Raw genomic sequence first — 24,371 nt, forward strand, 5'->3', positions numbered from 1 at the left:
CCCAGCCTTGGTTGGTGTACATGTGAGGGGCAATAAATTGATGTGTCTTTTCTCTCTATCCCCTCCACTCTCTCTAAAAATCAATGGAAAAAATATCCTCATGTGAGGATTAACAACAAAAAGTGTACACCACAAAGGTGAATATTGCCCAGCTAGTGTGTCTTAGTGGTTGAGCATCGACCTGTGAACCAGGAGGTCACGGTTCAATTCCCAGTCAGGGCACATGCCCAGGTTGCAGTCTCAATCCCCAGGGTGGGGTGTGCAGGAGGCAGCCAACCAATGATTCTCTCTCATCATTGTTGTTTCTACTTCTCATTCCCCCTCTCCCTTCTCTGAAAACAATAAAAATATATTTTAAAAAAAGAAAGTGAGCCCTAACCACTTTGGCTCAGTGGATAGAGCGTCGGCCTGCAACTGAAGGGTCCCAGGTTCAATTCCGGTCAAGGGCATGTACCTTGGTTGCGGGCACATCCCCAGTAGGGAGTGTGCAAGAGGCAGCTTAATCGATGTTTCTCTCTCATCAATGTTTCTAACTCTTTACCCCTCTCCCTTCCTCTCTGTAAAAAATCAATAAAATATATATTTTCTAAAAAGTGAATATTTTGCTATATAAATTTTAAAAGTAAAAAAAAAGCAGACTTAATAATGTTTTATTTGTCAGTTATGCTCCAATAAAGCTGAAAAAATAAGATTAATTTTTAAAAGGAAAAAGGTTCTTGTTAAAAAATGCACAATGGCTTTGTTATATTTTCTGAGTACTACTTAGATCAGCGGTTCTCAACCTGTGGGTCGCGACCCCTTTGGGGGTCGAACAACCCTTTCACAGGGGTCGCCTAAGACCATCGGAAAACACATATATAATTACATATTGTTTTTGTAATTAATCACTATTATTTAATTATGTTCAATTTGTAACAATGAAATTGGGGGGCACCACAACATGAGGAACTGTATTAAAGGGTCGCGGAATTAGGAGGGTTGAGAACCACTGACTTAGATGCACCTATTTCTGAGGTTGAATGAACTAATAAGCAAAAGGGAATTCACTGTCATGAACTTTAAAAAGAAGCTACTTACCTATAGCTGGTTTGGCTCTGTGCTTAGAGTGGCAGCCGAGGACTTAAGGGTCGTGGATTTGATTCTGGTCAAAGGTATGTACCTCAGTTGCAGGCTTGATCTCTGCCCCCATGGGGGTACATGAGGGAGACAACCAATCGATGTGTCTCACATCAATGTTTCTCTCTCTGCCTCTCCGTCTCCCTTCCACTTTATAAAAAAAAAAAATCAATGGGAAAAAATATCCTCTGGTGAGGATTAAAAATAAGAATAATAATGCCCTGGCTGGTTTGGCTCAGTGGATAGAGCGTTGGCCTGTGGACTCAAAGGTTCCGGGTTCAATTCCAGTCAAGGAAGGGCACATGCTTGGGTTGCAGGCTCAGTCCCCAGTAGGGGGTGTGCAGGAGGGAATCGATCAATGTTTCTCTCTGGTTCTTCCTTTCCCTTCCTCTCTGAAATCAATAAAAATATATTAAAAAAAAGAAGAAGAAGAATAAAAAAACAAATAAGCTACTTATGGCATTCTTTCTTTCCAACTTGGCGGGTATAATGGCTCCCACAAAAAAAGGTGGTGGAAAGGGCTCTTGTGCCATCAAGGAGGTGTGTCCAGAGAATACACCATCAACATTCATAACATTCATGAAGTGAATTTCAAGAAATGTGCCCCTTGGGCACTCAAGATCTGGAAATTTGCCATGAAGGAGATGAGAACTCCGTATGTACACATTGACAGGCTGTGAATGAAAAAAGTTTCTCTGGGCCAAAGGAATAAGGGGTGTCCCATACCCTGTCCAGGTACAGTTGTCCAGAAAACGAAATGAGGATGAAGAGACACTAAACAAGCTCTATATGTTGGTCACCTATGTACCTGTCACCACTTTCAAAAATCTACAAACAATTAATGTGGATGAGAACTAACTGCTGATTGTTGAATAAAGTTATAAAACTGCCAAAAGAAATAAAAGAAGCTACTTACTATATATAGGCTATTGTTAGGGTCTTCATCCATTTAACCATATGTCCTGTATTTATATCTCCGACTGCTCTCTACCAGAATCAATGTTATGAATATAATGAAAAGATGAAATTTTATTATATCCTTGGTTTGTCAATTAAAAGGAAAAGATTTCTAGGATTTTAAACACTAATAATGCTTAGCTAACTAGAGGACATAGAAAGGATACAGTGCTGAGTTGTGTGTTTTTTGTGTGCTGAGTTTTTATTTATTCATGCTTTTCAAATGTCTTGCAGTCTAACCATATCTAAAAACCAGGGTTAGTTTTTTATGTTGGAAGAGACCTTAGTGATTATCTAATTTTTCAAATAAAGACATTAAGGTCTAGGAAAGGAAATGACTAGTTCAAAGTTATAAGGGAATTTGTTAGAGAGCTAGCTTTTTTCTCTCCCCTGATTGTGTAACCTGCTTCAGTGCCTACAGCTACGGGCAGAGACCAGGTAATGGTTGAAGGTCACAGTTTGCTCTGGCATGAGCACTGTGAGAACTCAGGGGGACGGGCCTGCCATAAATCCAAATCCATGTGTTCGGTCTTCTTAATATCCATTTCATTAAATCAGTGTATAATAATCACTAATAAATTATTTCATAATTTATTTCATTATTTCATATTCTTTGGTTGAACTTTAAATTCTGTCCTAATTTAATAATTCAAATCTATAGAAACAATATATATATTAAAATTAATTTAAGGTGTACAGTTATGAATTTTGTTAAATAAGTCTTCATATTCAGATGTTTTTGGAAGAAAAAGCAATTGGAAAAAATAACAGGCAGTTTTCATACCATACATGCGAGAAAAAAATATTTTTTCCCTCCCAAAGAATGTAGAAAATGGCTCTAAAGATTATCTAAAAGTTACAACTAGTGTAGTTTAGCAAATCCTCATTATTTTGAATTCTATTAATTTGAAATTTGTGGCAGTTTCTAACAAGAGCTCAACAGTTCCCTTACAATAAAAATGTTATTTAATAGAAGATTATGAGACTGAGAGGTAGTTAAACTATTATTATATGGATCACTTTTCAAATATTTTTGATGACATAGCTTTTAAAATTGTAGTAATATATATAACATTTGTCACTTTAACCATTTTTAGTGCACAATTTATTGACATTAAGTATATTTACAATGCTGTGTAAATCAGTCCACAGGCTGATGCTCTAGCCACTGAGCCAAACTGGTTAGAGCCTCTTTCTTTTTTAAAAAAAAAAATATTTTATTGATTTTTACAGAGAGCAAGGGAGAGGGATAGACAGTTAGAAACATGGCTGAGAGAGAAACATCGATCAGCTGCCTCCTGCATGCCCCCTGTTAGGGATCTAGCCTGCAACCAAGGTACATGCCCTTGACCAGAATCGAACCCGGAACCCTCCTTCAGTTTGCAGGCTGATGCTCTATCCACTGAGCCAAACCGGTTAGGGCTCTTCCCTCCCTCCCCCTCCCTCCCTCTCCCTCCTTCCCTTCCCTTCCCTTCCCTCCCCTCCCCTCCCCTCCCCTCCCCTCCCCTCCCCTCCCCTCCCCTCCCCTCCCCTCCCCTCCCCTCCCCTCCCCTCCTTCCTTCCTTCCTATGAAGAGGGTGATGCAGAGTGAACTAGAAGCCATTTAGGCCCCCCCCCCCAAATATATATACTAGTGGCCTGGTGCATGAAATTCATGCATGGGGGGTTCCCTCAACCCAGCTTGTACCCTCTCCAATCAGGGACCCCTTGGGGGATGTCTGACCGCTGGTTTAGGCCCGATCCAACAGGAATCGGGCCTAAACCGGCGGTCGGACATCCCTCTCGCAATCTGGGACTGCTGGCTCCATAACCGCTCACCTGCCTGCCTGCCTGATTGCCCCTAACTACTTCTGCCTGCCTGTCTGATCGCCCCTAACTGCCCTCTCCTGTTGGCCTGAACTCACCCCCAACTGCTATCCCCTGCTGGTCTGATCTTGCCCCCAACTGCCTCTGCCTACCTGATAACCCCTAATTGCCCTTCCTTGCTGGCCTGATCTTGCCCCCAACTGTCCTCCTCTGCCGGCCTGGTTGCCCCCAACTGGCCTCCCCTGCCAGCCTGATCTCCCAACTGGCCTCCCCTGCTGGCCTGACCGCCCCTAACATCCTCTGCCTTGGCCTCTACCACCATGGCTTTGTCCAGAAGAAAGTCGGACATCTGAAAGATGGCTGGTACACCTGGTCTAATTAGCATATTACCCTTTTAATAGTGTGTGTGTGTGTGTGTGTGTGTATATTAGAAGCCCGTTGCATGAAGATTCGCGCAATAGGCCTTCCTTCCCTGGCTGCTGGCACCGGTTTTCCTCCGGCATCGGGACCCAGGCCTTTGGTCCGGCCGCAGTGGAGTAGCCAAGCCTCGAGGCTTGGCTTCTCCCCTCCCGCCACAGTGAGGCTTGGCTTCTCCCCTCCCGCCACAGCGAGGCTTGGCTTCTCCCCTTCAGCCACAGTGAGGCTTGGCTTCTCCGCAGCTGCAGCGGAGAAGCCAAGCCTCTTCAGTCTTCAGTCTTCAGTCTTCAGTCTTCACTCCATACCTGCATATGCAAATTAACCACCATCTTTGTTGGGTTAATTTGCATAGGCACTCTGATTGGCTGGTGGGTGTAGCAGAGTGACACCAATTTGCATGTTTCTCTTTTATTAGTGTAGATTTATAAATATATATTTATTAAACTAATTTCAGAGATGAAGGGAGAGAGAGAGAGAAACATCAGTGATGAGAGAGAATCACTGATCCGCTGCCTCCTGCATGCCCCCTACTGGGGATCAAGCTGTCAACCCAGGCATATGCCCTTGACCAGAATCGAACCCTGGTTCCTTTAGTGTACAGGCTGATGCTCTACCCACATAGCCAAACCATCTATTCTAGGGCAACTTCTAAATTTCTTATTTCAAGTTAAAACATTAAAATAAACCACAGTTATACATTTCCCTAATTTAAAGAATCAAATAGATTCCAGCCCTGACCTGGTGGCTCAGTTGGTTGGAGTGTTGTCCCCTACACCAAAAAGGTTGCAGGTTCGATTCCCAGTTAGGGCACATCCAGGTTGTGGGTTCAGTCACCAGTCGGAGTGTATACAAAAGGCAACCAATTGATGTTTTTCTCTCACATCAATGTGTTGTTTTTTTCTCTTCCTCTCCCTTTCTCTTTCGAAATCAATAAAAACATTAAAAAGAGAAAAGAAAACCTCTTACCTATTAGCCATCACACTTCATTTCCCCTCAACCTCTTCAACCCTAGTTAACCACCAGTCTGTCTAGATGTGCCTGTTCTGAACATTTCATATAAATGGAATTAAATAGTACATAATATGTTAACTTTTGTGACTGACTGACTTTCATTTAGCATAATGTTTTCAAGGTTCATCATGTTGTAGAATGTATCAGTATTTTATTGCTGAATAATAATCCATTGTATAGACATAGCATATTTTGTTTATCCATTTGTTGATGGACATTAGTGTTGTTCCTGCTTATTGGCTATTAGTAATGCTTCTGGAAACATTTATGTACAAGTTTTATATGGATATACTTCCATTTCTCTTGGGTATATACCTACAAGTGGAATTGCTAGATCACAGAGTAACTATGTTTAACTTTTTGGGGAATTGCCAGATTGTTTTCCAAAGTGGCTGCATCATTTTACCTTTCCATTAGTCTCCTAGAGCCGTGGTAGGCAAACCGTGGCTCGCGAGCCACATGCGGCTCTTTGGCCCCTTGAGTGTGGCTCTTCCACAAAATACCACGTGTGGGCGTGCACATACAGTGTGATTGAAACTTTGTGGCCCATGCGCAGAAGTCGGTATTTTGTGGAAGAGCCACACTCAAGGGGCCAAAGAGCCGCATGTGGCTCGGGAGCTGCGGTTTGCTGACCACTGTTCTAGAGTATTCTGAACTTCATTATGTATTGTTGTCTTCTATATCTTGTTTACAGCTGTTACCTGAGATCACTACCTTCACCATCATCTTGGGTATTTCATGCTTCTCCTACCTTTGTTGGAGTGGTTGTTTTCTTTTTTAAAAAAAATATATTTTATTGATTTTTCACAGAGAGGAAAGGAGAGGGATAGAGAGTTAGAAACATCGATGAGAGAGAAACATAGATCAGCTGCCTCCTGCACACCTCCTACTGGGGATGTGCCCACAACCAAGGTACATGCCGTTGGCCGGAATAGAACCTGGGACCTTTCAGTCCGCAGGCCGATGCTCCATCCACTGAGCCAAACCGGTTAGGGCTGGAGTGGTTGTTTTCTATATTTTCTGTGTCTTCTTTGATTCATTCTCTTGTTTTGGTATATCACATCCTTCAGGAGATTTTTGAGAAAGTGTGCATAGCAGGTAAATTTTTTGAGTTCTTATTCTAACTCTACACTTGCATTGCTTGGCAGTGTACACACAGAGTGGCCAGATTATTATGACCACCGACGTTTGTAGGCAAATTAGCTATAATTTCGTACTGAAGTTGCCAGAGGGCCAGATCATTATAAATAGGGAAGCAGGTTGCTTACCACAACAGTAGGAGTGATTTTTTTTTCCTGAAGATATGGGTAAACCGATTTAACAGCCTTTGAACGTGGGCTATATATTATGAGTGGCCAGATTATTATGACCACCTGACGTTTGTGGGCAAATTAGCTGTACACTGCATCGTGTGGGAAATGGAAGCCGAAGGCCTGTTCGAACATCTTTGCTGTCTGCAGTTACCAAGATAAACGTCTCCAATTTGCACAGGAACACAAGGATTGGACAGTCCAGCATTGAAAAAGAGTCATGTGGTCCGATGAATCATGTTTCCAGTTTCATCATGAAAATGGCAGAGTGAGAATTTGGTGGAAACAGCATAAAAGCATGCACCCCACATGCATGAGTACAACCCTTCAAGCTGGTGGGGGCACTGTTATGGTTTGGGGCATGTTTTCCTGGCATGATTTGGGCCCTAAATGTCTGAATAGCACAACATACCTAATTATCGTTGCTGATCAAGTTCATCCTATCATGTTGATGGCGTATCCCAATGGAGATGGCTTCTTCCAACAAGATAATGCGCCATGCCACGGTGCTCGTATTGTGCAGAAGTGGTTTCAAGAACATGAGGGAGACTTTACCTTACTTAGGTGGCCCCCACAATCACCAGATCTCAATCCAATTGAGCATTTGTGGGACGAAGTTAAAAGAGCCATCAGGCAGCTGGTTCCACAACCAACAAATCTCACAGAATTGGACAGTGCTATTCATCAGGCATGGTGCCAGATTCTTCACATCACCTTTCAACATCTTGTGGAGTCAATGCCAAGAAGAAGTCACTGCAGTATTGAAGGCAAAAGGTGGCCCAATGAAGTATTGATGGGGTGGTCATAATAATCTGGCCACTCAGTGTATATATATCCCACGTTCAAAGGCTATTAAATCATGTTGTTTAGCCATATCTTCAGAAAAAAATCACTTCTGTCGTGGTAAACAACCTGCTTCCCTATTTATAATGGTCTGGCCCTCTAGCAACTTCAGTGCAAAATTATAGCTAATTTGCCTACAAATGTCAGGTGGTCATAATAATCTGGCCACTCAGTGTATATTCTAGGTTGGAAATCCTATAGCTTTAGAATTTTGAGGCTATTGCTCTATTGCAGGGGTCCTCAAACTTTTTAAACAGGGGGCCAGTTCACTGTCCCTCAGACCGTTGGAGGGCTGGACTATAGTTTAAAAAAAAACTATGAACGAATTCCTATGCACCCTGCACATATCTTATTTTGAAGTAAAAAAACAAAATGGGAACAAATACAATATTTGTATTTGCATGTGGCCCGCGGGCCGTAGTTTGAGGACCCCTGCTCTATTGTCTTCTTGGTTCTGGAAGTACTGTTTGACATTCAAAGCCATTCTAAATCCTGTCCATTATATGTGACTTTTTTTCTGGAGTTTGCAGAATCTTCTTCGCATTCCCAATATTCTAGAATTTCACATCACTGTGGATATTCATGCTCTTTAGTGTTGGGAAATTTTCTTGAATTATTTGAATGATATTTTCTCCGGTACATCTTTGTTGTTCATTTTTGGAAGCACTTATCTAGGTATTAGATTACCCAGATTATTCCTCTGATTTAAAAAATCTTTCCCTGCCGAAGCCGGTTTGGCTCAGTGGATAGAGCATTGGCCTGCGGACTGAGGGGTCCCAGGTTCGATTCCGGTCAAGGGCACGTACCTGGGTTGCGGGCACATCCCCAGTGGGAGGTGTGCGGGAGGCAGCTGATCGATGTTTCTCTCTCATCGATGTTTCTGACTCTCTGTCTCTCTCCCTTCTTCTCTGTAAAAAATCAATAAAATATATTTTTTTTAAAAAATCTTTCCCTACAATTAGTTTGTGCTTTTACTCTTTTTTTTTTAAATATATTTTATTGATTTTTTTACAGAGAGAGGAAGGGAGAGAGATAGTTAGAAACATCGATGAGAGAGAAACATCGATCAGCTGCCTCCCGCACATCTCCTACTGGGGATGTGCCCACAACCCAGGTACGTGCCCTTGACTGGAATCAAACCTGGGACCTTTCAGTTCGCAAGCCGACGCTCTATCCACTGAGCCAAACCGGTTTCGGCAACTCTTTTAAATTATTACCTCACCTTTATCTTCCATTCCTTCTGTGAAGTTTTTTATTTTTGTTCTGTGTAGCATTTTTTAAAAAAAATATATTTTACTGATTTTTTACAGAGAGGAAGGGAGAGGGATAGAGAGTTAAAAACATCGATGAGAGAGAAACATCAATCAGCTGCCTCCTGCACACTCCCTACTGGGGATGTGCCCGCAACCAAGGTACATACCCTTGACCGGAATTGAACCTGGGACCCTTGAGTCCGCAGGCCGACGCTCTATCCATTAAGCCAAACTGGTTAGGGCTAACATTTTTTATTGTAACTTACAATAAGATGTGTCGATCTTAAGTGCGTGGCTTGATTAGTTTTGACAAATGTGTACATCTAATTTAGCCATTACCATGGTCAAATTATAGAACGTTTCCATCATTTCAGAAAGTTACTTACACCTTATACCCCTCTCCAATCATTTTCTTTCACACCATCCCAGACAACCACAGTTGTCTTCTGTCACCTATCACCGTAGCTCTAGATTTGCCTGTTCCAGAACTTCATATATGAAATCATACAGTATGTATTCTTAGGTTTGGCTTCTGTTGCTCAACATAATGTTTTTGAGATTCACATGTTATAAGTATGTTCTTTTTGATGAGTTGTATCTTATTGGATTATTAGATACTTAAATTGCTTCCAATCTTTGGCTACTTAAAACTTTTATGAACATTCTTTTTAAAAATATATATATTTTTATTGATTTCAGAGAGGAAGGAAGAGGGAAAGAGAAATAGAAACTTTAACGAGAGAATCATCTATTGGCTGCCTGCTGCACACCCCCAAATGGGGAATTGAGCCAGCAACCGGGGCATGTGCCTTGCCTGGGAATCTAATTGTGACCTCTTGGTTCACAGGTCGTTGCTCAACCACTGAGCCACATCAGCTGGGCTATGAACATTCTTGTTAAGGTCTTTTCATTTCTTTCTCTTGGGTAAATATCTAGACATGAAATTTATTGTGTATTTTTATTTTTGCTGTTTATTTAATTTTAAGAGTGCTCTCTTGATAATTGATTTTTAAAAATATGTTTTTATTGATTTTAGAGAGAGAGAAAGGGAGCGGGTGAGTTCGACACATCGATGAGAGAGAGAAACATCACTGATGGGCTGCCTTCTGCATGCCCCCTGCTGGGGGTCAAGCCTGCAAACCCAGGCATGTCCCCTTCACTGGAATCGAACCCAGGACCCTTCAGTCAGCAGGCTGACCCTCTATCCATTGAGCCAAACCAGCTCGGGCTGCATTCTTAATTTACTACAATTTAAGCTACTGCTTTTCAAAAAATGCAAGAGCCATATAACAGCTCGGGCTCCCCTTGACTGTAATTGAACCAGGACTCTTCAGTCCTCGGGGTGACGCTCTATCCCCTGAGCAAAACTGGCTAGAACTCTTTTGCTTGTTTTTAAATCAGGTGTTTTATGTTTTACATCAGGTCTATGATCCATTTTGAGTTACTTTCTGTGAAGTGTGTAAGGCCTGTATCTAGATTTTTAAAAAAAATATATTTTTATTGATTTGAGAGAGGGAGAGAGAGATAGAAACATCAATGATGAGAGAGGGTCATTGATGGGCTGCCTCCTGCACGCCCCATACTGGGGATCGAGCCTGCAACCCAGGCATGTGCCCCCTGACTGAAATCGAATCAGGGACCCTTCAGTCCACAGGCTGATGCTCTATCCACCGAGCCAAACGAGGTAGGGCTAGATTTTTTTTTACATGAATAGTAGCATACTTAATTGCAGCATTCTTCTTTTTTTCACTTAATATTTTTAAATATATTTTAATATATACTTTCCATATCATTAAAGAGTTAGAACCCTCACTCTTTTTCTTTAGTTATTAATTTTGCACATTTGTTTATTTCTAGGTATTTTATTGTTGCTATTTCAAATAGGATATTTTCTTAATAGATACTTGTTTGTGGGAGTCCTTTGTATTTATTGGGTTAATTTGTGCTGGTTTCTCCTGCCATTTGAATAATTTTCCAGTTGATTCTTTTTAGATTTCCAAGTAAACCATATAACTTGAAAATTATGATAGATTTAGTTATTTCTTTTTTTTACACTTTTCTTTGTCCTATTTAATTACACTGGCTGCTATATGGAGAAATTAAGTAACTATTATGATAAAGCATATCCTTATCTTTATCTGACTTTACTGAGAAGCTTGTGGTACTTATTAAAAATTATATGGGCCTGGCCGGGCGTGGCTCATTGGTTGAGCATCGACCTATGAACGAGGGGCACATGTTCCTGGTCAGGGCACATGCCTGGGTTTCGGGTTTGATCCGCAGTGGGGGATGTGCATGAGGCAGCCGATCAGTGATTCTCTCTCACCATTCATGTTTCTAACTCTCTCTCCCTTTCTTTCTGCAGTCAATAAAAATATATTTTAAAAAAATTATATGGGTTTTAGGTTGGACATAATATTCATTATCATATTATTGAAGTATCTGGCTTTTAAAAATAATCAAGAATGGATGTTGAAATCTCTTGCATGCCTTTTCCATCTCTATGGAGATGATATATTGTTTTTCATTCCTGATTGTATTAATCATTAAATTTACAAATATGACCTAATAGTATATGGTTATTAATTAGTAGTATACAGTTATTATTTAGAACCAGTTAAGGAAAGTGGAGACGGTTCTAGGCTTGCCTATTTGGTTGAAATAAGACTGCCTGGAAATGAGTCAGTTTCACATATGTAGAAAACAGTTCAATTTCCATTAAATTCCAGGCATTTTTTTCAGGTCAAGAAGAGTCTAAATGAGAAAATTTCTAACTCAGCAGAGAATTACAAAGATAATAATAGGTACTGTTTATTGAGTGATTAACATGTTCCCTGACCTGTGTGAAGAAGAAGAAGAAGAAGAAGAAGGAAAAAAAAAAATATATATATATACATATACATATTTTTTTTTGGTAATATCCAGACTCTATTAATTACTAGCTGTGTGACTTTGTGCAAGTTACTAAAACCCTTTTTATTCATTTTCCTCATTTGTAATATCTATATATATAACCTATCTACACTAATAAAAGAGAAAAATGGTAATTGGCGTACGACGATACCCTTTTCATTGGCTAATCAGGGCTATATGCAAATTAACTGCCAACTATGATTGGCAGTTAACTGCCAACTAAGATTGGCAGTTAACTGCCAACAAGATGGCGGTTAATTTGCATATGTAGGCACAATGCAGGGAGGCAAAAGGGAAAGCAGGAAGAAGCCCCCTGCCACTGACAGTGATCGGAAACCCAGGGGGGAGCTAAGAACTGGGGGGCAGGGCAAAGGCGGCCCTGGGGCCGCCTTTGCCCTGCCCCCCAGCCATGATCGGAGAATCAGGTGCCTTTTCCACCCTGGCCAGTGATAGCAGGAAGTAGGGGTGGAGCCAGCGATGGGAGCTGGGCACGGTCGAAGCTGGCAGTCCCAGGAGCTAGGGGCCCCTTGCCTGGGCCTAAAGCGGAGCCCATGATTGCGGGGCCGCTGCAGCTGTGGGTCCCCGCTGCCCGGGCCGAATGCCTCAGCCAGAGGCATCCTGCAGGGGCAGGGGCGGAGCCCGCGTGATCGTGGCGCCCCCCGCTGCCACTGCAGGTCCCCGCTGCCCGGGCCAGACGCCTAGGCCAGAGGCATCAGGCCTGGGCTGGGGGCAGAACCAGTGATGGGGGGAAATGAGGGTCCCCTGCCCAGGCCTGACGCCTCTGTCAGAGGCGTCAGGCCTGGGCAAGGGGCCGATCCTGCGATTGGAGGGTGATGGGGGTCAACGCCTGAGGGTTCCCAGTATGTGAGAGGGGGCCGGCTGGGCTGAGGGACACTCCCCGCCCCCCCGCCCCACACCCAGTGCACGAATTTCGTGCACCGGGCCCCTAGTATATATATAAAAGCCTAAATGACCAGCAGACTGGCCAACTGTCTGGTAGCTATGATGCACACTGACCACCAGGGGGCAGATGTTCAACGCAGGAGCAGAAACCACAGGCATGGAAACATGGAACAGTCTGATGAATCTCAGAGGGAAAAGGGGGGAGGGCGGGAAGAGATTATATGCATACTAGAGGCCTGGTGCACGGAATCATGCACCAGTGGGGTCCCTTGGTCTGGCCTGCGCCCTCTCGCAATCCGGGATCCCTCTGGGGATGTCAGAGAGCCGGTTTCGGCCCAATCCCCACATGCCTGGCCTGCAGGGATCTGGCTGAAACTAGCCCGATGCAGATTGATGTACTGATGGGGTTCCTCGGGCTGGCCTGTGGGAATTGCCGAAACCGGCTCTTCAATATCCCCCCGAGGGGTCCTGAATTGCGAGAGGGCGCAGGCCATGCCCAGGGACCCCACCCGTGCAGGAATGGGCCTATGGTGGGCTTGATAATACCTATTGCATAGGGTTGTTTTAAGAATTAAATGAGTTAATATATTTAAAGAATTTAGAACAGTGCCTGGAACATAGTAAGCACTAGGTAATTGAAGAGCTACTATTGTCTTACATTTCTTACAGCATGAGATGTCACAGAACCACTCTTATATATTTGGGGAAACTATAGCTCACAGGGAGTTTGAGTCCAGAGTTACCCAGATTAGTTTGCACTCCTGATTCTAAAGCTTATTAATTCTGTCTGCCTTAACTATATTTTGCCCTGGCTTCCAAAGCAGGATAATTGGATGTTCAGGCAGGGAGGTTTATTGGCACCATGGCAAGCAGAAACTGAATATACTTTTAGAACAAGAATTCAGAATTAAAGTTGGGGCTCACATTGTCATTTGGGCTGGAGGAAAGAGATTGGAGTCGAGTAATGAGACCATTCAGGATTAACTGAGTCTGAGGATCAAGGGCTATGCATAGTAATCAAGTCAAAATTGTTCCTGGGAGTAGGGGTGCACTGATTCTGTGGGTGTTGAAAGTAGCAATAGCTGCAAGGAAGATTACTGTGGAAACTGGTAACTAGGCTATCATTAGTTACTTCATTTCTCAGTCACCTGTATTTACTCATCCCATTATACCAGACCAGCTATGCCCAGATATTAGCTGGACTCATGAGCTACTGAACTCATGGTTTATATGTCCTTTGCAATAACAAGTTTCATCTATTTCCTGATGGCTGATGACATAACTGACTTGCCTATCTGGATTCCTGACTTCTGGCTTACTCTTTACCTCTCAAAATTTGCTGGCCCCTCCAAATCCTGCCAATCCAGATTCCTTACTGCTTTCACATAACTGACTTGATACCTTTTTCCTTTTATGTTAAAATTTTCATTTGTAAAAGTAATTCAGCTTATCCTTTTTGTTATTATTTCAAGTTGATTTCAGAGAGAGGAAGGGGGGGAGAAAGAGAAAAATGTTGATCTGAGAGTGAAACATCAATTGGTTACTTGCTGCATGCACCCTGACTGGGGATCGAACCCACAACCTGGGCCATGTGTCCTGGCTGGAATCAGACCTGCCACCTTTTGGTTTACGGGATGACGCTTCTACTAACTGTACTACACTGGCCAGGGCAGCTACATCCTTTTTAAAGTCAAACAATGTGAAGTTTATAATAAAAAGATGAGTCCCTTACCACTACCCAGAAGCAACCTCTGTTAGCTTTTTAGAAATGGAGAGAAAGTGAGTCTGTATTTACCTCCCTCCCTCCTATGGTGACCTCCAGCATAAAGCCACACCCGAGGAGAGCCCTGCTCCCAGATTCAGTCACCCATGCCAGTATTTATTTAACCATTTGTTGTTCTTTCTAGGATTGAATTCCTGAATTCTAAATTCATTCCTCTTTATCATTATTATTATTTTTTTAAATATATTTTATTGATTTTTTACAGAGAGGAAGGGAGAGAGATAGACAGTTAGAAACATCGATGAGAGAGAAACACCGATCAGCTGCCTCCTGCACATCTCCTACTGGGGATATGCCCGCAACCCAGGTACATGCCCTTGACCGGAATCGAACCTGGGACCTTTCAGTCCGCAGGCCGACGCTCTATCCACTGAGCCAAACCGGTTTCGGCTTTATCATTATTTTTTGCTCATACCAGATATTTTCTTGTTGGTTGGTTGGTTGGTATGTATATATGTATCCATTTCTTTTTATCTCTGTTTTTACTTCTCTTCCCCTTCTATACCTTAGGCCAGCAATTTTCAACCTTTTTCATCTCATGGCACATATAAACTAATTACTAAAATTCTGCAGCACACCAAAAAATATATGTCGATCTGGCAAAAAAATAGGTGTAATTTTGATTCATTCACACCAGACAGCTATTGTTGTATTGGCTATTGTCATTTTTTAATTTGATAATCTAAGGGGAAAGAGGTAGGTGCCTCTAAGTAGTCATGTATTGCATGGTTTAAAAATTCTTGACATATAAGTTGAAAATCACTGCCTTAGGCAATCATCTTCTATACATATATAAAAGCCTAATATGCAAATTGTCCCCTTGGGCGTTCGACCGGGAGACTGGGAGCTTGACCGCTTTCTATGATGTGCGCTGACCACCAGGGGCCGGCACAGAATGCTGGAAGGCCCCGATCAGCCCCGATTGCCGACCAGGCCTAGGAACCCTACCTGTGCACAAATTTCATGCACCAGGCCTCTAGTTCTAATATATTTATGAATATCCTTTGGTAAACACTCTTATTTAAAAAAATGTTTTATTGATTTTAGAGGGGAGTACCATCGATGTGAGAAATATTGATTGGTTGCTTCCTGCATGCACCTTGACCTGGGACCAAACCCACAACCTGGGCATGTGTCCTGACTGGAAATAGAATTGGTGACCTTTTGGCATACAGGACAACACTCAATCAACTGAGCCACACCGGCCAGGGCAGTAGGCATTCTTTTAAAAAAAGATTGAGCCCGGCCAGTGTTGCTCAGTGGTTGACTGCCAGCCATGAATGAAGAGGTCTGTGGTGCTTCAGTTCTGGGTTGTAGGCTGGATCCCCAATAGGGGGTGTGAAGGAAGCAGCCGACTGATGTTTCTCCCTCATTGATGTTTCTATCTCTCCCTCTCTTTTCCTCTCTATAAAATCTATAAGAATATTTTATATATATATATATATATATATATATATATATATATATATATATATATGTATATATATATATATATTGACGCTCTGGCTGTGTTGTCAGTGGTTGGAGTGTTGGCCCATGTACGGAAGGGTCACGGGTTTGATTCCCAGTCAAAGGCATGTACCTGGGTTGGAGGTTCGATCCCTGGTCCAGGTGGGACATGTGCAAGAGGCAACCAATTGATGTGTCTCTCACATTGATGTTTCTCTCTCTCCTCTCCATCCCTCCTTTCCACTCTTTAAAAAATCAATGGAAAACATACCCTTGGGTGAGGATTAACAAGCAAAAAATTATTGAAAAAAATTTTTGAACAATTACAAACTTATAGAAAAGCTCAAAGAACTTCCTTCCTTCTTCCTGAACCATTTGATGAGAGTAAGTTGCCAGTCTCTGATGTCCCACCATTTCTCTGAATATTTTAATTTATTTCTTACAAACAACAACATTCTATATAATCATACTATAACTATCAACAATCAGGAAATTAACATTGAGACATCATACCATCTAATCCTCAAATACGTTCTATTTTGACAATAATGTTAGTATTGTTTTTTTGTAGCAAAAGGATCTAGTTCAGACTCACCTGTTGCTTTTAGTTGTCCTGTCTCTGTAATCTCTTTCAGACTGCATGTAATCATTCCTTTGTCTTTTCTAGACTTTCATGGCCTTGATAGTTTGATGGTTACTGGAAACTTATTTTGCAGAATGTTCCTCACTTTAAGTTAGTAACATTTTCTCATGTTTATCTCGGGTGGCACATAATTTTGATTTGTCTCATTACTAATGATGTCCGTTAGGAGATGTCTGCCAGAGGGTTTTATAAAGTTGCCCTTCCCCTTTCCAATAAGTATTTTGTTGGAACTATTTTGAAACTACATAAACATTTAATTCCTATTCAACTTTTTGTGTTTTTTTAAAAATTTTTTAAAAAATGTGTTTTTATTGATTTCAGAGAGTAAGGGAGAGGGAGAGAGAGATATAAACATCAATGATGAGAGAATCATTGATCGGCAGCCTCCTGCACGCCGCCTACTAGGGATCGAGCCTGCAACCTGGGCATGTGCCCTTGAGCAGAATCAAACCCAGGACCCTTCAGTCTGCAGGCTGACTCTCTATCCACTAAGCCAAACTGGCTAGAGCTCAATTTATTTCTTTATCTCTATATGGATTCATAGTTTCCTCTTTTATTCAATGGGTAATGTATACAGTGTATACATTTTACATGGCCATAAATGGTATTGTTTAATTTTATTTTAATACTAGAGGCCCGGTGCACAAAATTTGTGCACGGGTAGGTCCCTAGGCCTGGCCGGCAATCAGGGCCGATCTGTGGGGCGATCAGCGGGGCGATCAGGGGCCCTCGCTGGCACCTACCTTGGCCGGCCTGTTGCCACCTGCTTGCTGGCCTCCAATCCCCACCCCCCTCCCCCCACCACTACTCTATGGGAGGCAGTTGGGGGCAGTACTGGCCAGGTCACCGGCTGGCCCCACCCTCGCTGGCACACGCCTTGGCTGGCCTGGGGCCTGCGGGCTGGGGGCAGCTCCTGTGTTGAGCGCCTGCCCCCTGGTGGTCAGTGTGTGTCATAGCAACCAGTTATTCCACCGGTTGTTCTGCTGTTCAGTTGATTTGCATATTAGGCTTTTATTATATAGGATATAACAATACATTAAAGTATGAAAATGTGATCTAAGTCTGGAAGATCATAGTCCAGAATGTTCAGAATGATTATCTGGTTGTTGGCAACTAAAACTCCACCATAATGAGGTAGGTGGAGTTAAAAATATCTAATCATACAGAATATGAGCCTAGTGTTATTTCAAGCTGGCCTGGAGGCTGCTGATCTAAATCTGACCTAGTCCTGGCTGAGGTTTGGTGCCACCTGGTGGCATTTGTCCACTTCAGTATAAATATAAATTGGGACAAATTTGGCTATCTAGGACTTCCAGGCATTGGCAGCAATTTTAGGCATGATTAATTTGAGCTAGGTTCTTTGACACAGTTCTGGGAGATTGGGCCAGAAATGAGAAGACACATTCTCTACCTCCTTGCTTTCTAAGACAGGTAGCCTGCTTTTCTCTTCCAGGCCTCATTTTTGCTTCTGTCAGGGCAGGGGTGAAGGGTGAGTAGGTATATTTACTATTTGTGACTTTCTCTTTTAAAAAATCTGTACTTTCTGATATTTTTCATATTATATTATGAAATATTAATAAAATCTTAATGAAAATTAATATTAGTTTTTAACAGAAAAAAAGACAGTTAAGATGGAAAACTCTGCTGTCTCAGGAATAAGGGAAACAGTATTAAGTGGGTGATTTATGTAGGAACTGTTTTCCAACACTGCACAAAATTTTTCAGGTGCTATTTAAGTTCTACTGTCAGGACTTATTTTGCATATGTAAAAGGATTCTCTCTTCCAAAGCAAATTTGTCTTTAATGTCTTAATTTTAATTCTATTATGTATTGCCAAAATTCCTGAATTATTATCAAATTTCTGCAGATTATTTACTCACAAATATTTTCTTTTTGGATCTAAGGTGCAGAAAGTTAATCATAATTCTCAGTTTATAGCCCATTGTTGTAATTGGTCTGTGTAAACTACTACTTGTGCTCTTACCTTCTTTTATCCTCATACTACACTTTTTATTTCTCTCCTCCTGCCACAGGCAACCATTTCAATGTGTACCTTTTTACATGTACCTGTTCCTACAACATGTGTATTGTTCTGTGCACATGTATTTTACATCATGTAATTTAGGTATTTTTCATTTTTTTTTCTATTTTTTCCTACTAAGCAGCATATTCTGTTTGGTTTTTTTTAATTGATTTTTTACAGAGAGGAAAGGAGAGTGATAGAGAGTTAGAAACATCGATGAGAGAGAAACATCGATCAGCTGCCTCTTGCACACTCCCCACTGGGGATGTGCCCGCAACCAAGGTACATGCCCTTGACCGGAATCGAACCCGGGACCCCTGAGTCCGCAGGCCGACACTCTATCCATTGAGCCAAACCGGTTAGGGCCATATTCTGTTTTTTTAAAATATATTTTTATTGATTTCAGAGAGGAGAGGAAAGAAAGAGAGAGATGGAAACATCAATGATGAGAAAGAATCACTGATCGGCTGCCTCCTGCATGCTCCCCACTGGGGATCAAGCCTGCAACCTGAGCATGTGCCCTTACCGGGAATCTGTTAAACTTTTCCTTCACCCCTGCCCTGACAGAAGCAAAGATGAGGCCTGGAAGAGAAAAGCAGGCTTCCTGTCTTAGAAAACAAAAAACTTTCTTCAGCAATTAGGGGGTAGTCACCTGATTGAAGGGCTAGAGAGCTGGGTGTTTCACTGTTTTTAACTTTATACATTTTTCATCCTCTTATTTTCAGCCCCATCTCACATCTTGACTTTCAGAAGTACCGACTGTTGAGATCTTAAGCCTTTGCGCGTTTCCCTATACACCTGAGCTTACTTCAACCCTTCTCCCATCACAGTTAGGTTTTAGCCTTCTCAGGTTTGCTAAATTAATCTCTTTCGTATTACAAAATTCTCTTGATATTTGGTCTACTATCCTCTCCCATTTTCTTTGTCCTTGTAAGTTTATATGTATGTTTTATCCCTCTTGCTTTCATTTTGTTAGGGTTTCAGAAGAGAATAAAGGTGAATACTTAGGTTCCTTCTTCTGTTTTTAAACCAAAATTAATATTGACTTTTAAATAATTTCAGGTTAGAAAGTGTTACTTCCTGTGATAAACTATACTTGAAAGTCGTATTTAGGTATTATTTAACCTATAAGGTAATGTTTAGCTTTTTGTGTGTGTGATAGTGAGAGAGAGTTGTATGAAACAAGTCAGCTAGCTTATTAGACTGATGAGATAACCTTTTATATATTTTTCATGTATATACAAATTGAGCAATTGTTTAAGGCACATGAACTGTTTTACTTATATTAGTAATCAATGTCTTGAGAATTTTTTGTTCAGAATTATTCCTTAATAAGGGCTAAAGCCCTCAAGGAATATTTTATTTGATTTCTTACATATAAGTTAGAAAGTCTTGGCTCATATTCTGTTCTATACTACTACTAGAGGCCCAATGCACGAAATTCGTGCAAGAGTAGGCCTCGCAGCCCTGGCTTCATCCTGAAGGATGTCTGGTCTAATTAGCATAGTATTACATTTTTATTATTATAGATAAGGTGGTGACTTTGTTAGGTGCTGATTCTACTCATTTAGAATTTTTTTCAAACTCAAAACAATTACATATAGGAAAAGCTAACCTATCCATTCTTTTTTATTGTTGTTAATCCTCACTGAGGATATTTTCACCCCCATTGATTTTTAAAGAGTGGGAGGGAGGAGAGAGAGAGAGATATGAGAGAGACAGACATCAATTGCTTGCCTCCCACACAAGCAACCTGGGCCAGGGATTGAGCCTGCAACCCAGGAATGTGCCCTTGACTGGGAATCGAACCCCCGACACTATGATGCCTGGCCCAACGCTACAATCACTGAACCACACCAGCCAGGGCTAATATATCCATTTTTTAAAAAAAATTTCTTTATTGATTTCAGAGAGGAGGAAGAGGTAGAGAGAGATAGAAACATCAATGATGAGAGAGAATCATTGATCGGCTGCCTCCTGCACACCACCCACTGGGAATCAAGCCTGCAACCCAGGCATGTGCCCTTGACCAGAATCGAACCTGGGATCCTTCAGTCCCCAGGCTGATGCTCTATCCACTGAGCCAAACTGGCTAAGGCAATATATCCATTCTTGCAGATAAAATACAAGTTTACTTTCACAAATCTACCTGTAGCACATTACTGAATGATGTCCTGTCCTAAAGTATCTTCAGAATCCTTTTAGGAATACTAAATTAGGTTTAGAAAGATGTCTTGCCGTTATCACAGGATAGTGCTCCTTACTCTACTCTAAAATGTCTTCTTACCATCACATTCTAATCAGAGATTAAAGAAAATATGAAAGGAGAACAGGTGAAGGCAATAATTATATTTTGTTAAGCTTAGATCTTTGGGAATTGATGATCTATAATACATTATACAAGTTACATTTGTAATTATAATCATTGCTAAACTATTGCATTTCACTTTAGGACTATGCCATATAATTATTTTCTTTACATTTCAGTTAACAGAGAGTTCATTTTAGTATCTTTTTTAAATGCACTATAAATTATGGTCCTATATTTGGGAGCAGTAATGCAAATACTTGGAAAACCATTCAGCTGTTATAAATTCTTATTTTGAAAATATTTATTGTCTCATCTGTGTTAGTAATTGCTATTGTCATTTCTTTGTGTATTTTATCTATTGGTAGATTAATATCTGGCCTAAGCTGACTTGCTTGGATATTCATGAAAACTAAGCTGAACTAGGAAGGATAGTTTATATTTAAATTTGTTTAGTCTCATTGCCCAAGTTTACTTTAGAATCCCTGATGACCTGTCTGATAGTTTTAGACCCTTGAGAATATCTTTGTTTTAACATGGAAGGTCATATTTTGTGTCCACAGAAGTTTTTTATGTAAATTATTAAAACAGTCTCATAAAATCTTGACTAGGATGGATTCTTAAATACAGTTTTTCTTTTTACATCTTTACTTATTTATTTAATTTATTTATTTTTCCATTGATTTTTTTCCCCCCATCCCAGAATATTTTTCCCATTGACTTTTAGAGAGAGAGGAAGGGAGGGAAGGAGAGACAGAGACAAAGACATCCATTGGTTGCTTCCCGCATGTGCTGCTGACTGGGGCCAGGGATTGAACATGCATCCCAGGTACATGCCCTTGACTGGGAATTGAACCCGCAACCCTTTGGTGTGCAGGCCAATGCTCTAACCACTGAGGAAACTGGCCAGGGCTATGATTTTATTTTGAACGACTTATTAGAACTAGGATTTTTAAATAGACAAAGGTAAAATTTCACTTAATATTTTTGTGCGACAGAACACTTGAGACCTTATTTAAGTTTGTTTTATTTTCCAGATGGTTTTGGATTCAATAAAATAAAATTTGGTTATTTAAATGTAGGTTTAATGATTAGCATAAAATTCTTGTGGGTGTCCAAGCTATTTTATGTTAATACTAGAGGCCTGGTGCACGAAATTCGTGCATGGGTATGGTCTCTAGGCCTGGCCTGCAATCAGGGCCATCTTCCCCAGCTGCCCACAGCCAGCCCTGCCCCCTCACTGCCACCCCCCCCCCCCCCCCAGGTTTCGCCATCGGGTGATCGGTGTCTGACGGCCAGGGGAAGGGACCAAGAGGTGGTCAGTGTGCCTTATAGTGACTGGTCCGGTGGTTGTTCTGTTTGTTCTGCTGTTAGGGTCAATTTGCATATTACCCTTTTCTTATATAGGATAATTGCATTTCAGGAATGCACATTTTTCTCATTTTGCCAAAGAAAATTCTCTTGATTGGGAATAGCACTTTACTAACAGGCCAAACATTGTATGTGAGCCTCTTTTGCTCCTGACAGCTTAGCCTTTAGTATAAATTTGTATTTTATTACCTTTCCCTTTCCTTCTGATGCCTACTGGCTTCCCCCTATCATTTTCTATCATTAATTAGGTTGTAAACAGCAAGTAGACTTTTGAGACAGCAAGGATGCAACATCTTGTGATGGTGACATGGCATAATACTCCATAGCACTATGCCCTACCACTCTTCTGCTAAGTCATACCATTGCTGGTTCTGGCCAGGTAGTTCAGTAGGTTAGAATGCCGTCCCATACAAATAAATGGGACAACAAATCGATTTCTCTCTCTCTCTCTCCCTCCCTTCCTCTCTCTCTAAAAAAACAAACAAACCACATTGCTGTCAAATACCTTTTCTAAATGAGTCCTCTGTATGTCACACTTGTTCATTTTTAAATTCATGTGTGTTTAAAATAAAAATTTTCACAGTTCTATGGTTGTATAACATCAAATTTCCATTTTTGACTCATTTGGCATGTCTGACACATGCTTTTTTTCTTTCTGGTGGTGGTGTGGTATAAAGTATATGAGTTGATTCAGTTATGCTTTAACATGCTATTCTCCAATAATTGGATAATGCAAGACAACAAGATCTTACTAAGTCCTCTGTAGTTTTAATGAACATCTATTTTCTGTACTTAAGAAATTCTTGATTTTGGAAAAAAAAAGGGAAAATATTTATGTTAAGCTTTGTTATCATTTGACAAAGTAAAATATGGATTAGTGAAGAAAGGGGCTTTACATCTTTTCAGTCTACTATTCTCCAGATGATTGTTACTGGAGATATCAATTATTTTTTTAAAATATATTTTATTGATTTTTTACAGAGAGGAAAGGAGAGGGATAGAGAGTTAGAAACATAGATCAGCTGCCTCCTGCACGCCCCCTACTGGGGATGTGCCAGCAACCAAGGTACATGCCCTTGACTGGAACTGAACCTGGGACCCTCCAGTCCATAGGCTGATGCTCTATCCACTGAGCCAAACTGATCAGGGCGAGATATCAATTACTGATCTGCTTTCGTCTTTGGTAATAAAACTTGGTTGTATGTTATTTGATATGATCAACAGAGCCAAGAATTAACGAGATTTGTTCCGTTTTCTCTTTGCCATTGCCACTATCAAAATCTAGATTTCTTTTTTCCTTCATATCTGATAAGTTAATTTAATGCCTTTCAATGCTTCTTACCAAATACCTGGCTTATATCAGCCTCCTGCTTAAGAATGTGTGTCTTTTCTTGGTGTTTAATTAGGCAGGAGTGCACAAGATAGTATATGGTCAGATTGCACCTAAATTCCTTTTTTTCCCCCTTTGCTAAACTTGATGGTTGGCATATATTTCTCTTTACTTAGCTAAATTATAATTTTCTTTAGGACTTTTAACTTTTGATGTCATGTCTAGAGAAAGTATGTGATGTAATTAAAGTTTTTCATGCAAAAATTTAGAAAGGCTATAATATTTTTATCTACTGAACTTTTAGGATTGGTTGTGCATAATCATTTTTTTAAAATAAGTTTTTATTGATATTAGAGAGAGAGGAAGGGAGAGGGACGCAGAGATAGAAACATCAACTTGCTGCCTTCTGTAGGCCCCCTACTGGGGATTGAGTCCAAAATCCAGGCATATGCCCTGACCAGGAATTGAACCAGCAACCTCTTGGTACATGGTATGACACTCAATCCACTGAGCCACACTGGCTGGGCCGCATACTCATTAAAAAAAAAAATTATATATGATTGATTTCAGAGAGAAAGGGAGGAGAGAGAGATAGAAACATCAATGAAGAGAATCACTGATTGGCTGCCTCCTGCACGCCCCCTACAGGGGGTCAAGCCCACTATGCAACCCAGGCATGTGTTTCTACTAGGAATTGAACCATGACCTCCTGTTCATAGGTCAGTGCCCAACCACTGAGCCATGCCAGCCGGGCTGAATACCTGTATTTAGTTTTAAATTTATTTCTTGGTATTTGGATATCCTTTTTTATGAAGTGCCCATTCAAGTCTTTTTGCCCATTCTTACTTATTTATTAATAAATAATCACCTGAGGATATTTTTCCATTGATTTTTAGGGAGAGTGTAAGAGAGAGGGAGAGAGAGAGAGACATTAA

At 41.0% G+C, this 24,371-nt stretch overlaps 1 protein-coding gene and 1 non-coding gene across 3 annotated transcripts in view; one reads left to right on the plus strand and one right to left on the minus strand.

Moving 5' to 3' along the window:
* The window catches only part of UBE2R2 (ubiquitin conjugating enzyme E2 R2), an 84,382-nt gene that overhangs the window by 12,731 nt on the left and 47,280 nt on the right, over positions 1-24,371 (plus strand). The window lies entirely within an intron of this gene.
* Positions 2,466-2,596, minus strand: LOC132212898 (small nucleolar RNA SNORA42/SNORA80 family). Its single transcript, XR_009447837.1, has one exon. It is a non-coding gene; the product is annotated as a small nucleolar RNA SNORA42/SNORA80 family (small nucleolar RNA).

The sequence above is a fragment of the Myotis daubentonii genome, chromosome 11 (genome assembly GCF_963259705.1).
Source record: "Myotis daubentonii chromosome 11, mMyoDau2.1, whole genome shotgun sequence".
NCBI classification, from domain to species: domain Eukaryota; kingdom Metazoa; phylum Chordata; class Mammalia; order Chiroptera; family Vespertilionidae; genus Myotis; species Myotis daubentonii.